Consider the following 20,453-nt stretch of genomic DNA (forward strand, 5'->3'; position numbering starts at 1 on the left):
TGACGCTTCAATAGTTGCTAACGGGTCAGAAGTAGAAGCTTTAGTGTATGGTTGTTGTCAATGTCCTTGAACATGTTTATTTCATATTGAAGAGTGTTGTGGCTGCATCGAATTTTGGTGTGGATGTGTCTAGATTTACTGTGGATGCATCTGAGTGTGCTAATTGTAGTTCTACTATTGTTGATTGTAATTCCCTTGCCAGGGATTATAATTGCCCTGAGTAGATGTATTCCCATATTTGAAAGTCGCAACATTTTGTCCTGCATTTTGAGTTCCCCAAAATGGTTGGTTGCGTGCAGAGTTGTTGTAAGAATTACCATAAGAATTGTTGTGGATGTTACTAACAAGCATTCTCTGTATGTTGTAGGTGGTCTTCATAACTATGGTTGTCACTACAAATCTCACAACAAGATTCCTTGTATGTGAATTCAGCCCATTATAGAATATCTCAATTTCTATTTCTGGTTGAATGTCGTGCATAGGAAAATGTCGAAGTAAAGATTTATAACGTTCCCATGTGGTGTGAAGATTTTCATCATCCAACTGATGGTAAGCAGTAATATCATTTCGAAGACGAGCATTCATTGACGACTGGTTAAATCACAAAACAAATTGTGTTGCTAGTGCATCCCAAGAAGTAATTGATTTGGTAGGTAGCCCAAAAAACCAAGTACGGGCTTTTCCCTGTAAGAAATAAGGAAATAATTGCATCTTCAAGGCATCATCAAGAACCCCTTGTTGACTAAAGGAAGCAAAAATCAATAAAAAGGATTTAAGATGTTCTCTCGCATCTTCATGTGGCAATCCAGCATATTATCGATTAGAATTCAACATTTTAAACATTACTAGCCTAGCAACTCCTTGTTGTAAATCATCCAAGACAGGTACTACGAAATCTCGTGTAGTCCTATTTTGTATGCGAGCATCTTGCGGTAACAATGGGTTATAAAACACCAACAATAAAGTTAAAGAAATAACAACAAAGAAAAATCTGTTAGTGAATACAAAATATTATATAAGGAAAATAAAGTGCAAAAACACACAAAAACAAAAATAAACATCAAACAAACGTCATGCCAAGCAACAACACCAAAACCTTGATCGGCTGTTTAACATCACAACAATAATGTGCAAGTGTACATTGTCGATGCAAGTATAGTAAACAGATGTGACTCTGTCAGATATCGATCCCATAAGGATGGTAGTCTTTTATCTATTAATATTGGTGCAACAACTAGACGTAAATGAGATAAATTGTAAGAATAGTTGTCGATGCAATAACTCATAAACAATAAAATAAGATATGATAATGATAACCTGGGATCCCCAACATGAATCTTTAGTAGAATACTAAGTGCTCACAAGGTATAAAAAGATAGGTGGTTGTCGAAGCAATTTCAATATATATCTTACCCAGCATCACTCCTCTATTTAATCTGAGACTTAAACATGTATACTAACCTCACCTTCAGATGATGGCAATACAACACTAATAAGAACAAGTGGACTAAATTCCTCTAATCCTCACTCAACTTCCGTTGTAATGCTTGTTGGCTCAAACTGTCATTGCACTTTCCAGTGTCATTAACTGCAATAGCACTTTCATGTTAAAAACATTCAAACCACAAGATTAAACAATAAAAGCAAGATTGAATAAGATAACATTTAATCAAGAATTCATATGTACTTTCATACAAATAGAAAACAGAGAATAATCACCAGTATTTAGAAAGAAATTAGAAAGAATCAAGTGGAGAATACTATCCCTACACAACTCGACTGAATCTCTCTATTCCCTCTTGTCTCACACTTAGGTCTCATTGTCAAAAGCTAGTTTGCATCTGCTTTTCACGTTGGCTCACCCATGAGAGGCTTAAGTGGCCATAGCCGTAAGCTTCAAGATGGGATGATGAAAATGATGATCCGAAAAAAAATTATTTTTCTTCTTACATCTACCTTTTATGTCTTCCTCGTCAGACAACTCATAAAATTTTAGTTCTTATTCGAAAAACTGTCAAGTGCGGCAACAATTCTGGACGTAATCTTGAATTAACTCAAGCAGCGACATTAATGAAAAGAGAGAAAAATTAAGGATAAAATAGGCTAGGATTCACTGAGTTATAAAATGCAATTTACTAAACTAAAAATGGTAAAATGTATGCTAAGGATAACTAAATGGGAACAATTTAACCAATAAGTAAGGGGGAAAACCTATGTTCTTTATTGTGCTAATACTTCTATACTTAAGAGAGCATTTGGGAGCGAAAGGAGCAAAAATTAGAAAATCAGAGCTAGTTTCAGGAGCCACACGGGCTGCGACCATTCCACACTGGCTGGACACACGGAGCCACACGATCATGTCTTAGACCGTGTGGAATTCGCGAATCTCACTCCAAACATGCAGGGAAATACAATTCAAAAAACAAATAAGAAGATAGGAGGGAGCTGTCAAGAATACTCAAGAAAACAACTCGAAAAACACCATTGAAGCCAACTCTGAAGCATATTTTCATCAAGATTGGAGATATCCTTTTGAATTCTTTGAATTTTATTATGAATTTCTTTGTTTCTTGTGGTTATACTGTCTTTGGAATGTTTTTATTTGCTATCATGAACTAATTTTCCAAAATACCTAGGGAGATGAACCCTAAGATGGATTCTATTATTTGATTTCTATTTTTACGCAATAAATACTTGGATTTTGTTCTCAATTATGTGTGCTTAATTCTTGGTTTAATATTTTTAGAATATTAATCCATATTAGATGTGCTTAAATCAGAGGAGGAATAGACCCTGTTTAAGGGTAGATCTAGCTTAGTTGAGTGGAGTTGTAGGCAATCCTAGAAATAGGACGACATAAATCTACCAGATTAGAGTAAAATCTAATAGGGGAATTCATAGATCATGTTAATGCGGTAATAAGGGTTTTAATTAGAAAGAAATTTCAATTAATCAACCTAGAGTCAGTTGTTCTTAGTCTTGAAAAGAGATATTAGCATAATTTAGGGATTTCTATGGATCAAGGTATTAAGTGAAGAAATTGCGTAATTTAGATTGATAATGATAGATGAAATCTAGATGAATTCTTTCTTGGGTATTGTTTCGCTTCTTGGTTATTTACTTGATTATTTTATTGAGTTGTTGTTTGTCGTATTCGTAGTTAATTAATTTACCTTTAATCAATCACTCCAATTTGTCAGTTAAATAATAGAAAGACGATAATTACTAGTACTGTTACTCCTCGTGGGAACGATATCTTTGATCACCATAGCTATACTATTAATTGATAGGTGCACTTGCCTTAGTCAGATTTTTAGTTGGTTTACGACTGTATTCAGTCATTCTTCGCTATGTACTCTTTCAACAAGTCCTTCACGCTATTGGAAGATTCACCTTAGGATGGTTTTTGAACTTGTTGATTAAATCTTGCCAGTTGAATTCATGAGTATGTAAGTGTTGCTAGGACCCGCTCCTTGGTTACTCCATGAGAAATTCATATGGTATCTCCATGAAGGACTATAGAAGTTTGATTGTGTCCTAGCTCACTTCGATTCTGATTCAAAGTTTCCATGTAATAGATGGACTCTAGGTTAGATGGGTAATTTTCGAACATGTGTACATCTCTACAGAAACACAAAAGATGTTTTCCAATTGGCTAGGCTACTATCTTATTAGATTATTATTGAAACTGTTAATAATAAAATTCTTAAGTATTGAAGACATAGAGGATACTTGAGCTGCAAGGGATGTAAACACATCAACTTCATGTACTCCTACAATTCTATGCCCTGTGGAGGCTTGGTTGGTTGGCCACTAATAGTTATTATTAGCTATCCGTTCAATAATTTCATAAGTATCATTATAAGACTTATAAAGAAATGTTCCATTTGTAGAAGCATCCACCACCATTCTTGTGTGTACATTGAGACTGTTGTTAAATGTCTCAAGTTGGATGCAAGGCGAAATTCCATGATGAGGGAATTTTCGTAATAATTATTTAAATATCTCCTATAACTCATATAAGGATTCATCATCCATTTTCTAGAAGGTAGTGATCTCGGTTCGTAACTTAGCAGTCTTCACAGGTGGAAAGTGCTTCATTAGGAAGTTTTCTACCAACTCTTACCATGTAGAAATTGAATCGGGTGGCAATGAGTTTAACTAGGACCGTGCTCTATCCCTTAGTGAATATGAGAACAACTTCAACCTTAGTGCATCCTCGTTTACTCCAACCATTTTGAAGGAGTCACTCACCTCCATAAACAATCTGAGGTGAAGGTGGGGATTTTCAGTAGCCATTCCATTGAACTGCCCTACTGTCTGAAGCATTTGAAATATAACAGGCTTCAACTCAAATTGTTGTGCCTTGATCCCGGGCCTTCTAGTTCTTGGATTAAGCTCATGAAAAAGTGGCACGACATACCATCTTAAGGCTCGATCCATGTCATCAGCAACAAGGATGGGATTTTGAGCATAATTTGCTACATTTCCTTGATTTTGGTTCTCAGGGTTCATCTCTTCAGTTTGTCTTTGGGCTTGTAATGCCCTCAACCCAACCCAAATTACTAGGTTCAGATCTCGAGTATTATCGAACCAAAATTCTTAGATATAAATTTAAAACAGTTGACGTATACTCATACTTAAACTCTCACTATTGAAGAAATAAAGAAAGATATTTAGGAATACATCAAGCTTGTCATATTTATTAAAACATATAAAATTTGTTAAAAATCAGACTTGCTAGGTTGTACTCCTACAATACACCATAATACTAAGTTATCATTTGTATGCATATTTGCCCAAATTGCCACAACTCTGGCGCAATCCTGACTTCCTTCCTCATGACGTACTCTTTCATTCAACATTACCTGAAACAGGAACAAAACCCTTGTAAGTTCATATAAACTTAGTGAGTTGAAAGTGTAATTCCTAGTTGAATTCCACATTATGTATATTTTGGATGACCAATCTATCTTTGGCGAACTTCCTTATCCATTAGACATATAAATACAAATACACCATCGGTTATACTTATCGTATTGACTATTGATTTAATTCATGGCTAACTTTAGATCTTTCCAAATGATAATTACATTTCCTCATATCTTAAACCCACAGAGATATTTCTCCATAAGGATACTCATACAGAGCCCACTTCCTACCATTTTACACTTCGAATAACAAATCCTCCTTCATCTCAAAATGGGTATTCACAGACTCTCATTCTTGGCGAATACCTTTTTACCAATTTTTCTTTAGTGAGATCTTGTACTGAGTTTATCACTCTCCATCTACCAATCAATTATTATCATAGATCAAAGCCCAACTCATACCTCTACTAGCAATGAACTACTTACATTATTTAGATGAATTCCTAAATACAATCATCACAAAACTCAAGAATACCTATATGACGTGCATCACCCATTCCATACAATTTCAGATCGAAACATAGTGCTATTCAGATAAAGCAGATAATTGACAATTCAAATTTTAATTTCACCTAGTACAGACAGAACTCAGATCGTCGAACCCTTATATCTTTCATCATTACGAATATGCCCACTCTCTAAATGGCGAATTAATATGACGAATACCTTCTTTAATCAATACACCCTTAAGAATCACTCGATTACATTTCAAAACTAATCAAGCCAAATTAACTTCAGACATATCATATCTTAGTATAGACTTTATTTGATAAAGAAGTCTCGTAACATATGCGGAACTTACCACACAGTAGAATAACCATTATCTCCCACACAGGTAACACTGAATATGCCAATTAGACTATACAAAAATCTTTCCATATAAACTCTACGAAATACGCCACAAAGGCTAAGCAAATTACACTACAAAGATAACATACAGAATCACTTGTTTACTGTCCCGATGGACTTAAACATAACTTCATGTTGTGATCTACTAGTTTGATTTGCATTTTATTGAAGGCATCACTATGAACGTTCGTATCATCATATCGTGACATTAGTCTCAGCCATATGGACTTACACACTTTCATGTTGTGATCTGCTAGTCCAGTCTTTATCTTACTAGAGACATCACCATGAGTGTTTTTATACCCTATAAGGTCATGGGTTTATTGTGACATGATCTTGCATGTACATTCATATTATGACATGCCATGCTGGTTAGTAATATAATTACCCTACCAGATGCATCACAAAATGGACATTTATTTTAGAATTCACTTACCCAGATTTATTCATACACCTAACTGATTCATACTCTTCCTTATCAGTTTTTACCTGCACACTTATCACTCAATTTCCTATTTAGATGGTATTTTAAACATTTTATCATTTCATATGCAACATCTTGCTATACTTCACAACTTACGTATTTCCTATAAATTTATCTTATGTAAGTATATATTTATTTGAATAGTTCACATACTAGAGTCAGGATAGAGACTCATTTGATACTCACCTAATAGTAGCTTACAACTCTATATTCAGACATCCTTCTTGAACTAGCAACAACTACTTAAAAAACATATAATCACTATTAAAACCCTTTCACACACAAATTATTAACATCTCAATCACAAATAACCCCATGCAAAGCCTTGTATTCATAAATTACTGTTCATAAATTTCATAATAGTCTTATACTTTCAAAGGCTCAACATGTAGAGCTAATATACTTACTAAAAGATAGAATATTCACTCATTAATCCAGAATTTTAACTTTCAGCTTGATAAAGGAGAAGTGAATATATAAACTCTAACAGAAAGAACCAGATAGTAATATTGAAAGAAGAAAATCATCCAGATGAATCCTCCTCACAAAATATATATACAACTTCCTTTAGTGGAGCTTGACAAGTGTCCAATGCATTCAAAATTTTTCCTAATAAATGGCCTGCAAATACTGGAGGAAATTTAAATGAAAATCTTGTCCTCATACAATTTGACTAGTCAACTCAATTGGTTCTTAACCGATTCTTAACACGAAAGCAAACTAGCACAGTGCTCAAACAAACTAGGCGTACTTTCCACTTGGTAGTATCGTTTACCAGCTTTACTCTTCCCTTCTAAGATACTTCTTAGCTAGCAGAATAACCTGATACAAAATCTTTAATTTCTTATGCGGCGGGTACAATACGCCAAATCGTACTCGCGACAAGACTATAAATGGGCAAACTACAATACGCCAAACAGATCTCTTCACACTTATACAACTTCTAACCGGGTCCGCTAATTTGGGATGTGACAGGGCTTATCTTTCTCTTATTCTTTATTTGAAAGTTCTTTCAATTCTAGGATCTACTAAGAGTAAGTCAATAATTTGATCAATACTCATAAACACCTGAAAAAAAATACAAAAAATTAAATTAAAAATCAACAGAAAAAATAGACTAAAATTCAAAATTAATAATTTCACAAATAATGTCTTTTTTAACAGTCCCTGACAATGACGCCAAAAACTTGGAACAATGGAAATGTGCAAGTGTACACAATTGTAACAAGTAATAAAGTGATAAGTATATCAAGTTATTATCTCCACAAGGCCTGTACAAGCAAATATTTATGAAATATAAACTTAAGCAAATTAGTAGTGGAAAAAGTATTTTGAGGAAAGTGAACTATTACCTAGACTAAATATTAACTAAGTAACAAATTAAATTAAATTAAATTAAAATACAAGGTGAGAGCAAATCTTTAACAAGTTTAATCAATATGACATAGGTGTGTTAGATTAATTTTATTTCTCAACTTAAAATTATTAAAACAATGTTTATAATGTTACGGATAATTCCATGGCAACTTGTTCTTTTGTTAATCGATGCAAGCATACTTATTAAAATAAATTAATCTTTCTAGCATATGTCTATGTTAAATTAATTAATTAATTTTGATAAGCAAACATAAGACAGAGTGAAGTAATAATATATATTTACATTGAAACACATTTAATCACAAAAATCTTTAGGTTATGCAAGGTAATAATAGCGGTTAATACTATTATTCATTTAATCTAATTTTACAACTAATAAGATTAAACATGCACCAATTAGATATTTTGTCAATTAGTTATAATTTCATTATGATTAAATAATGAATTCAATTGCAACCTTAAATTTATAATGTAAGAATAACATAAATATGATTTATCTAATTGAACAAATTACCAAGGCCTATAATATCACAAACATGATTTCAACAATTTTAGTAGAAAAAATGAAATCAATCTAGCACAAACACAATTTAATTCATATTAATTAAATTGAAAGCATCAAAACAATTAGCATTTCTGTTTATGATCTCAAACAAATTAAAAAGAAATAAGAGAAGAAAACTAGAAGACAAATCCAATATTTCTCTGAAGTCAAACTAGCGTGTGTCCCTTTCTCTGTACTTTGTTCTGTCAACCAAAGACCTTCAAGAATTTTGAATTTTGATTCTCCAAAAGGCTTGCAAGGCTCTTTTTCAAGAGGGAAAATGTGGAAATGAGAGAAGAGAAAATGAGAGAGAAAATAGGAGAAGATGTATGAGAGGAAAGGATGAATGGTGAGTGAATGAGTAATGAAATTGAAGGAATGGAGGGTGGCTATTTATATTAGTTTGAGGAGACTAAAAATATCATGGGAGAGCCTTGATTCTCTCCTCCCATGACCAAACATTGCTAGTAGGAAGAGAGGTTGGGATGGCTTTGCTAAATATGGCTTGGTACCATAAAGGGAAGACTTGAAAAGTAAAAGGGTTGGAACGATTTTGTGAGAGAGTTTAGGGGATGTTTTGCAATTATTTTAATCAGCTTTGGGAGCTGATTTGGGTAAGGGCTAGACAGTTTTGGTGTGCTCTGTGAGCTCGTCCTTCTTCCTTCCTCAATTGGTCCTTTTGGGCCTTTTCTTACGCATAAGGTTGTCTGATTTTATTGACCCAATTTACATTGAATTGAACTAATTTTTAGAGAGTCTGAGAATATTAATTTGGGATGTCTACGGTCGTTAAATTATCAGTTAATGCTTCGAAGATGCTTCAATAATTAAATCCTCCCAAGGTGATTTCAAGGTTGATTTCTATTGCACAGAACTGCTTGAAATTGGAAAAATTATATAAATTTAATATAAAATAGCTAAAACTCAAAATTTGTATTAAATCATGTCCAATTTAGTTATTTTACAATGAAAGCACAAAATCTAAGAGTAAATACTTAAAATTTTCTTGAATTAATGATTTTAATGTGCTAAATTTTTTTATATATTTCAATGTTTCTAGTAGGTTATCAAGCACATTGCCACCTCGCGAGGTCAGCTCGCACTTGCCACTCATGGAGACTTCTTGTATCTCGTCACTTGTGGAGACATCTCGCAGTTTACCACTTTTGGAGACATCTCACACTTCGCCATGTATGGAGACAACTTGCACTTTGCGATGTGTGGAGACAACTCGCATCTTGTAGTTCGCATGTGTTCATGTTGCTACAAGGTTCGCCAACTTGTAACACTCCACCTTGGCCTCCATGCTACAAACACCAATCATTTTTCTCAAGCATTCAAACCTAAACTTGCTTGTGAAAGGATCAAAGATCCTGTAACCCTTTTAGTTACTGTTGTATCCAATAAAGATCCCTAGTTGTGATATTCTTTCTAGTTTTCTTCTCTTCAGTGATGGTACATGAGAAAAGTAGATATAGCCAAATATTTTCAAATAAAAAACAAAAGGTTTTTGTCCAAACCAAGATTCAAATGGAATCTTTCTCTTCACAGCCTTGATTGGCAATCTATTCAACAGATACATTGAAGTGTTTACAGCTTCAGCCTAAATTTTGTTTGCTAACTTACTTTAAAAAAAAAGCACCTGGCCATGTCCATTATAGGCTTATGCTTCTTCAATTTGCTGCCACTTAGTAAGAGAGTCTTCATAGGTCCACAAACATCATAATGGATCAAGTGTAGCTTCTTACTTGCTATTTAGATTTTGTTGGCAGGAAATGGAAGCTTGGCCTGATTCCCAAGTTGACATACTTCACAAATTCCATTTTGATATTAAACTTTGGTAATATTCTCAACCAAGTCTAACTTGCACATCTGAATAAGGGACCTATAGTTCACATGTCCTAGCCTTTTGTGCCAAAGATGTGATTCATCCACTGAACTAGTGTAGGCACTGTTAGAGTATGCCCAAAGACCAATCTTGAGATGATTGTAATAACATACTTATTTTACCTTGTTTATTAATATAAGGCATAACCATTATTATTTCAATTTATTATACGTGTATATAAATAAACTGTTTTATAATAATGTCCTGAGAATAATATGATTATTCTTAAAAGGTTCTTAGTCGAGTATTATTGTGGGCTTGGACAATAATAATGCATTAAGACTAACATGTAGTTGATTGATGACAAAGTGTTGTCATTGACATGAGATGTCAAAATCAATACATGAGTATGTGTGTTAGAGAACAACATATTAGACTAACCCACTATGAGTATGTTTCATGGATTATTATGCAATAGTCATAACATTCCTCATAGCGACTACTATGTATACGATCCTTAAACTTGAGACCATCATTATCCCAACATCGTGATTCGTATATTTTGATACAGTCAAACGTCCACCATAACAGGTTGTTCTATAAAGGGGAGCAATATCCTAGGCCACTTGATTAAGTGAGACCAAAAGTGCATAGCCATGCTCAAATACGTTGATATGAGATATCATACTTATTTGTTTTTCATAGTCTACTCAGGATATCAAAAAACATTAGATGGGCTATGCAAGTGTGACTATTCCATGACTTGTTTCCATTTTAGATATAAAGGACAAAAGGATTTAATACATGAAGGGTTAATCACAAAAAGGTTATGTCGAATCATGACTTCTTGTAACTTAGGTAGCAATAATGCATTGCTGGATGCCACTCATTGTTTGTAATATTAGAATCATTCTAGTATTACTGTTAACGTTACAAGAACCTATAGGGTCACACCCAATAGTTCAAATGAATGGAATCCAAACATAGTTGGTATTAAGTTTAGCTGTTACATGAATTAAATTGCTTATAGAATTAATTCAATTGGGTAGTTAAATATCAAAAGAATTATATGTACAAGTATGTTATACACATAATGAAAAACATGGTTAAATTAATATATGAATTTGATTCGTATAAAATTTAACTAAAAATAATTTACCGAAATCCTTGTTATAATTATTGTAATTATAATTTAGGATTAAATATTCTTATAATTACTGTAATTGTAATGGTTTTTTGTCAAACACTATTATAATTATGGTAATTATAATTACTATATTCGGTTAATTATTATGATTTGATTCATATAAAAATATCAATTATTCCCAAATGAGGAAATATAGGGTTTTTGAGAAAAACCTTACATACCCCCAAAAAATAAAGTGTGTAAGGTCTAGCAGCCATCAAGAGATTTTTTCGTCTCTGAAATAGTTTTAGATATTTCTTACCGTTCGTTGTCACACCAGGTGGATTACGTAGAGGCCAAAACTTTTCGTAGCAGCTTGTAATCGACATACAATAGCGTAATATGTTTCTTTTATTTTTCAGATGATTAAAGGTAATCATTCATACCCTTTTCACCCCAATTCATTCCTTGCACATGGATCCCTAGATGTGATAGCCAGATTTACTTTTTTCATTGTGCCATGGGGTGTACCGGTGATCTAACAGGCACTTGAGGCCACAAAGTTCCAATCTAGCATAAAGTTCCTAGCATTCATTGTGACTGTCACAACTTCCTATCCCGGTGAATCAAATGTAGCGTAACCACTATCTTTAAAAATAATAGCATAAATTTTCTCAAGTAACTGTCCAATGATAAGGAGATTTTGATCTATCTCAGTTATTAAAAGAACATCAGATATATCCTTACTACCTGATGGAGTGCTGGTTAGCACACTACCTTTGCCCTTAACCTCAATAAACTAGCCATTCCCAATTCTATCCTTAGAGAAAAAACTGGTGTTAATCTTCCTAAAAATGCTTTCATCAGATGCCATATGGTTTGTGCAACCATTGTCAATTAGTCAATCTTTCTTGATTTTGTTGCTAGATGAAAAACAAGAGGCAGTAAACACTTGCTCCTCCTAAGCTTGGTTCCAATCAACTATTTGAGCCTGAGCATTATGCTGCTACTGTTGTAATTGCCCTGTTTTTTGCACACTTTCTCCATATGAACAAGTTGCTTGCATGATCTACATTGAATGTTTGACCTGAACCAATAATGTTTCTCCCAATGAGTGTTCTTTTTGTAATGAGAACAAGGTGGATACTTCTCTTTCCTCTGTCTTTCTTTTGCTTATCACTCCAACTCTTCTTTTCCTTATTGCTTGAGGAGTTCGAGCTTTCCTTGATTTTGGCTTAGAATGCCCATTTAGAATACTCCTCTAGCCTGCTTGATCTTCTTTACTTTTAAGAATAAAGAGCATTTATCAACTTAGATAAAGAAATCATTGAGAGATCTCTTGAGTCTTTCAAATAGGAAATCCTATACTCATATCTCTCAAGGAGAGTAGTTTTAACCTTTCCACAACCCTATTATTACTAAATTGACCTCCAAGTAGCCTTATGCTGCTCAGAACAACCATAATTCTATCTGAATACTCTTGACACTTTTAATCTCCTTCATCTTCACGTTCTCGAAGTCCTTTCTCAAGTTGATAAGCTACTACTATCTTGTCTTTTTTAAGCCTTGGAACTCTTCCTTTAGCTTATCCCAAGCTTGTTTGGGAGTTTCACAGGCCATGGTTCTTGTGAAGATCACATCTGATACACCATTCTGTAGGCATGGCATTATTTTATGCTTCTTGGCACACTCCTCATTATGTTGTCGTATCTAAGCAATGGTTGGATTTGCTCTCAATACCGGTGGCTCTATGTCAGCATTCACTATTTCCCACAAGTCATAGGCCTAAAGGTAAGTTTTCATCTTGACTACCCAAATATGGTAATTCTCTCCAGCAAAGATAGGAGATGGTGGTGGTGAAAAACTTGTTTAAGACATACTAATAACAAAACAACAAGAAAGCAAAAGTAAATTCTTTCTTTCTCAACAAAAAAAAAACCACAAATAGAGGTAATGACCCTCAAAGATGACTGGCTCTTGATACCAATTGTTGGTATTTTTCAAAGAGAAATAGAGAACAAATGAGCAAAAAACAATAGAAAAAATGTTACTGAGCTGAACTAATGTATATTTCATTTCTTTAAAAATACAACATATATAGTCAAACTAATACCAAATACAACCAAACTTTTAACTACTCCTACTAATAACCTTGTAACTTACAAAACTTTTCTTGCACATAAGCTGATTATGTCATCAACACTTAAACACATCAAAACATAAGCAAACCAAGTTTATTCTTAGCTAAATGAAACTACAAGGAACTAAACAAAATACTAGCATGCAAACTAGAAAAAATGTGCATGCACCAAAGTTTAAATTCCATCTCGCATGCTCATGGGTCAACTAGCACTTTCATACTTTGTAGGTCAACTAGCACTTTGACAATTAGTAGGCCAGCTAGCACATTGCCACTTCGCAGGGCCAACTTGCACTTGCCACTTGTGGAGACTTCTCGTAGCTCATCACTTGTAGATACATATCATAGTTCACAAGTTGTAGAGACATCTCGCACTTCACCATGTGTGGAGAAAAATCACACTTCACCACTTGTGGAGACAACTCACATAATGCAGTTCGTATGTGTTCGAGCTACTGCATGGTTGGCCAACTTGTAACAAATCTTCCTCCTATTGATTCGATTTACTTTAATATACCTAATTTAAATTATGATTCAATCAATGTACTCTATCAGGGTGCCACAAGGCCTAATGTTGGAGTTGTCGAATCAATAGCCTCACTTATGTTAATCAAGTTGGTAGAGTAATCTATGCTAAAATCGTGCCAATTTGGGATTTCGAGATGAGAGAAGTTACAGACTTTACCACTCATTTGTCCTTTACCATTGACAGCTAATGTAAAGCTAGTTTAGACTATGGAGTCGACCTTGCATTCCTCCTTGCTCCCTCTGGGAGTGAAATTCCACCGAATTCGGGAGGTGAATTTCTAGGCCTATTTAACACTACAAGCAATGATTTATCTGGGAACCAAGTAGTTCTTGTTGAGTTTGATACTTACCCTAACCCTGAATGGGATCATGCAATTGAGCATATAGGGATCAACATCAACTTTATTTCTTCAGTTGAGTATGCTCCCTAGAACTTTAGTTTGTATAGCGAAGACGTTGTTGATGCATGGATTTCTTATAACACTACTCCTATGAATTTGAGCATCACTTGGAGTTATCAGAAGCAGAACACTTTTGGCTCCCATTACTGTCTATAAAAATTAAAGAAAAATCACTAAAAACTTACTTGAAATTAAGGGCCAAATGTTGAAGCTAGGTTTTAAGTTTTCTTTCTTCTTCTAACATGGTGAATGGTGGAGAAGATGATAAATTTTGTCATATTTTTCACACTTAATTCACTTATATACTTAGGTTAATTTTCATTAAACTTATTTAATTAACTTAATTAGGCTTAAATCTTTAATTAACTTAATCTAATGATAATTAACATCACATCCCACTAACATCTATTTCAAATTGGTCCATTTGCTATTTTGATCTTTTGGATAATTTTATTTAAGTCCCCAAGCTTTTTCTAATTAAAAATCTAGAGTGTTTAAACTTTTAAAATTTAGTCTCTAGGCCTTAATTAATAACATTTTCGACTAAATTGCTTAACTAAATTTTAATTCAACTATATAATAACTCTATAAATATCCCTATTTAATATTTACAAACTTAGTTTATGGAAATGGGGTCTCAAAACCACAAATTTTGACACCACTAAAAACTAGTCGTTACATACTAGATCATTAATATTTGACCGTTTGGGAGAATCCACAACAAAGCTTTCAATGTTTAAATGCCTATGTAACACCTCATACTCAACTCGATTGCCAAGTCTGAGTTACAAGATGTCACATTCATTTTTGGAGCAACTACGATAGATTCACAATACAAATTATAACATAAAATATACCATTCATGAATTTTACATGATCATCAGTTTAAGATCTAAAAAATAATTTGTTTTGTAACACCCCGAACCCGAGACCGTCGCCGGAGTCGAACACGAGGTGTTAACAGACTTCAAACCACTTATTAAAATTTTTCCAGACTAGCTGCCAATCTGCGTACTAGTCGCTTTAAAAATCATATCTTGAGCTCTGGAACTCGAAATCCAATTCCGTGAATTTTCCCTGAAACTAGACTCATATGCTCATCTACATATTTTTTTCTAGAATTTTTGGTTGGGCCAATTAGTACAGTTTATTAGTCAAAGTCTCCCATGTTACTGGGGTCGACTACACTGACCTTTTCGCATTACGACCTGGATATCTCCCTGTACAGAGCTTCAATACTAATTCCGTTTGTTTCTCTAGAAATTAGACTCAGAGAGGAATCTATACATATATGGCATGGCTCCTAATTATCTCTGGTTAATTTATAATGAATTTCCAAAGTCGGAACAGGGAACCCAGAAACTGTTCTGGCCCTGTCCCACGAGAACCTGAATATCTCTTAACAGACTGTCCATATGATTGTTTTGTTACTTCTATATGAAAATAGACTCATCGAGATTCGATTACATAATTTATTCACTATTTAATTCTATTCCTACTAATTTTTGTAATTTTTCAATCCCACGTCACTGCTGCTGCCAGCATCTGTTACTGAAGCAACTATGTCCATTTCGTGATTTCTCATTGATCTAACTAGTAATTCATCATACATATCACAAAATTATAATCATGACTAGCCATACCAAAGGCTAATCATTGTCAAACATCTCCCTACTACGCTATTGCCATATCATGGATCTTAACACCAAAATTAATCAGCCATGACATATGGCATAAAAATCGTATTACCAAGACTTACGTCCCAACATTAGAACCAAATTCAACCGAACATTATGCCATTTTCGCATGGCTAAAAGTTTACATACCAAATTTCAACAAAACATATTAGCCTATACATGCCAAAATAATCTCTTAGACCAACTAAGAAGAAAATACCAAAGGTTGCTAGCCGGTGTGATGACTTCGACGACGGCACGATCACGCAAAAAGAGACGAGTCCAAGAAACCTAGAATAGGTGACAAGCAAACACCGAATGAGTATATAACTCAGTAAGCCATAAGCATTCCACAACCATCCATTAATAAAATTATCACAACAGGAAACAATGAAATGAGGTTAAGTACTCCATCCATACCAAACTATACCATAGTTCCTTAAACCCTATGGTTCAATCTCATACCAAGTCCTACATTGGCCTTTCATACATCATTTTATTTTCGTTATAATCATACAATTAAACGAACTTTCACCTATTCCACAATGAACCTTATGTACGTGACTTCAACTATAATCGTCACATAGGTTCAAAACTTACCAAGCTCAACTCCAAATATAAACATAGCGCCTATTAGCCATGAACTCAAGGTACTTACCTTTTTCGCTGTCCAAAATTGACTCGGTAAAGTCGCACCCTTCATGTAAATAATTTATAGAAAATATATACTGGGTTGCACACATAATGTTTAGTAATCAACCACGCACACTTAGTGCCATGCACTTTAAACTCACACACTTAGTGCCATGCATTTCAAGTTCGCACACTTACCTTTTCCGCTGTCCAAAATCGACTTGGTAAAGTCGCACCCTTAATGTAAATAATTTATAGAAAATATATATTGGGTTCACACACATAGTGCTTAATAATCAACCGCGCACACTTAGTGCCATGTACTTTAAACTCGCACACTTAGTGCTGTACAATTTAAACCCGCACACTTAGTGCCGAAAACCAGCCACTCTATAGGCTTCACTTCCTTTTACATTCGACAAATTTCATCTCTACTTACATATACATTTGTATACATTTCATCTCATTAAACACAATGGTATAGGTATTACGATCATTTAAATCAATACCAAAGATATGCTTAATGACTTACCTGTGTTGGGTAAGACGGTTCCAACTCGGCTACTCGATGATCTTTTCTTTGCCTTTGCTCGATTCTCCTCCTTTAACTCCTTGAGCTTAATCAATAAATCAACTAGTTTAACCGCCTTGCTAAATATTTACAATCTAATTACACATGCATATGTATGTTAGTATATTCGGCAATCACCCTTACTAATCACCCACTTGATCAATTATAGAGAATCAAAGTTAATATCACAATGTGTACCCTATATGGCCCATTATACATAATCAAATTTAACATCATCTATATATTTACTCATATGGCCGAATATACCTAATCATACATACACCTAACCAAAAATAATTTCTAAAATCTTTATATCATTTATACACTAAGCCGAGTACTCTTACCAAGTTCACCTATATTCTTCAACAAATTCTTCATTGATCAAACACATATTCGGCTAAAGAAATGGCAATTTTAGCAACTTTTGATTTAATACTTTATCAATTATAATACATCTAAATATTTTTTTCATATTATTAACACAATTCACATACATTACTTAATATAACATTTTCACATTCGGCATTAGTATCAACCATAGTAGCCGATTCTTCCTACTTTGTACCCATGCATCTATTTGATCCTTAGTTAGTTCAAACACTCAAAGTCAACCATCTCCATACCTCATCACCAAAGACATCAAAATACCAACCAAGAATGTAACATTCATGGCCGAATATCATCTCCATCATTTAACAAGGTTTGAACCATGGCTAGGTAGATTTCAAACTTACAACTTAAAATATACATGAATCTCAAAGAATAATATCAAACATACCTCAATCTAGTTACATGCATGGCCAAACTTCCTCCTAATCCTCTTCCAAACCAAACATGAAGCAAGAACTCCTTCCTCCTTCCTTAGAATTTTCGGTCAAAAGAGGATGAAAAAGGATGAACAAAATTTTTCTTTTCCTTTCTTTAGCTCACGGCAATGGGGGGGGGGAAACAACCACTCATTTTTTTGTTTTCATTTCTTTATTACCCATACTCCTTATTTTATTTTTTTCTAACATACCTCACTAAGCCAACATGTTCCCAACATGTTTCCACCCATAGCATGGCCAACCACTAGCTCAAATTTTGGGTAATTTGACATGCAAACCCATCATTTTCATAACATGCATTAATAGACCATTTTAAATTAGCCTATCATATTTTCACCATGTCTCATATCGATCCCTATTTAATAATTTCTCATGCAATTGGCAAAATTGGAGAATGAAACTTCCACATACTCATGTACACACATAATAAGCATAGAATATGGAAATTAATTATTTTTATGACTCGGTTTTGTGGTCCCGAAACCACTCCCCGACTAGGGTCAATTTTGGGCTGTTACAACTCTCCCCCACTTAAGAAATTTTCGTCCCCGAAAATCTTACCGGTAAATAGGTTTGGGTATCGTTCCTTCATCGAGCTCTCGGTTTCCCAAGTAGCTTCCTTGATCCCGTGTTTGAGCCATAACACCTTCACTAACGGAACCCTTTTGTTTCGCAACTCCTTCACTTCACGAGCTAGGATACGCATCGGTTCTTCTTCATAACTCATATCGGCTTGAATTTCAACCTCTGATGGGCTAATTAAGTGCGATGGATCAGATCGATAGCGTCGAAGCATCGAAACATGAAAGACGTCGTAAATCTTTTCAAGCTCAGGGGGCAAAATCAATCTATACGCAACCGGACCAACTCGTTCGGAGATTTCGTACGGCCCAATGAATCTCGGGCTCAACTTGCCCTTACGGCCAAACCTGAGTACCTTTTTCCAAGGCGAAACTTTAAGGAACACTTTATCTCCCACCTGATGTTCAATGTCCTTTCGTTTCAAGTCCGCATACGATTTCTGACGATCTGTGGCTGCCTTCAGACTTTCACGGATTACCTTTACTTTCTCTTTGGCATCTTTAATCAAATCAACTCCGAAAATTTTACTTTCACCGAGCTCGGTCCAAAACAATGGTGTACGGCATTTACGACCGTACAAAGCCTCGTAAGGTGCCATCTTAATACTTGATTGAAAACTATTGTTGTAAGCGAATTCAATCAAAGGTAAATACCGTTCCCATGAACCACTAAACTCAAGGATGCAGCATCTCAGCATATCCTCGAGTACCTGAATTATCCGCTCGGATTGACCATCGGTTTGGGGATGAAAAGCGGTGCTAAAATGCAGCTTGGTACCCAAAGCTTCTTGCAATTTCTTCCAAAATCGTGAGGTGAATCTCGGATCTCTATCCGACACGATAGAAATAGGTACTCCATGTAATCTCACAATCTGAGAAACATACAATTCGGCTAGTTTATCCAATGAAAAATCTGTACGCACGGGGATAAAGTGAGCCGACTTAGTCAGTTTATCAACAACAACCCAAATCGCATCCTTCTTACTTGTTGACAATGGCAGTCCGGACACAAAGTCCATTGTGACTCGATCCCATTTCCACTCGGGTATCATGATCGGCTGAAGTAATCCTGAAGGTACTTGATGTTCTGCTTTCACTTGTTGACATATTAAACATCTCGAAACAAAGTCGGAGATGTCTCGTTTCATACCATGCCACTGAAACTGACGTTTCAAATCGTTGTACATTTTCGTACTCCCCGGGTGAATTGACATTCGGCTACAATGAGCTTCGTTCAGAATCATCGAAATGAGTTCTGAATTTCTTGGAACACACAACCGACTTCTGAACCTCAAACAATCGTCATCATCAATTTGAAATTCGGATTCCATATTCGGAATACATTCAGCCCGTTTTGCAACCAATTCATCGTCGACTTTTTGAGCTTCACGAATTTGATGAATCAATAATGGTTTGGCCTTTAATTCAGCTACTAACACATTGTCGGGTAGAACAGACAAGTGCACATTCATCGCTCGTAAAGCAAACAGCGATTTCCGGCTTAAGGCGTCTGCAACCACATTAGCCTTTCCCGGGTGGTAATCAATGACAAGCTCGTAATCTTTCAACAACTCAAGCCAACGTCTTTGTCGCAGATTTAAGTCTCTTTGAGTCATCAAAATTTTGAGACTTTTGTGATCCGAAAATACATGGCACTTTTCGCCAAACAAATAATGTCGCCATATTTTCAAAGCAAATACGATGGCGGCTAGCTCGAGATCATGGGTTGGATAATTTCTCTCGTGTGGATTCAATTGTCTCGACGCATAGGCCACAACTCGACCTTCTTGCATCAATACGCAACCCAACCCGAGTAGGGATGCGTCACTATAAATGACAAACTCTTTGCCTGATTCGGGTTGCACTAAAATTGGAGCTTCAGTCAAACGAGTTTTCAGTTGATCGAAGCTTTTCTGACATTTCTCCGTCCATTCGAACTTAACATCTTTTTGAAGTA

At 34.8% G+C, this 20,453-nt stretch overlaps 1 non-coding gene across 1 annotated transcript; it reads left to right on the plus strand.

Moving 5' to 3' along the window:
* Positions 1-3,964: 3,964 nt before the first annotated feature.
* Positions 3,965-4,070, plus strand: LOC121223985 (small nucleolar RNA R71). The gene has a single exon (XR_005921449.1). It is a non-coding gene; the product is annotated as a small nucleolar RNA R71 (small nucleolar RNA).
* Positions 4,071-20,453: the final 16,383 nt, after the last annotated feature.

This window comes from Gossypium hirsutum, chromosome D11, assembly GCF_007990345.1.
Source record: "Gossypium hirsutum isolate 1008001.06 chromosome D11, Gossypium_hirsutum_v2.1, whole genome shotgun sequence".
NCBI classification, from domain to species: Eukaryota; Viridiplantae; Streptophyta; class Magnoliopsida; order Malvales; family Malvaceae; genus Gossypium; species Gossypium hirsutum.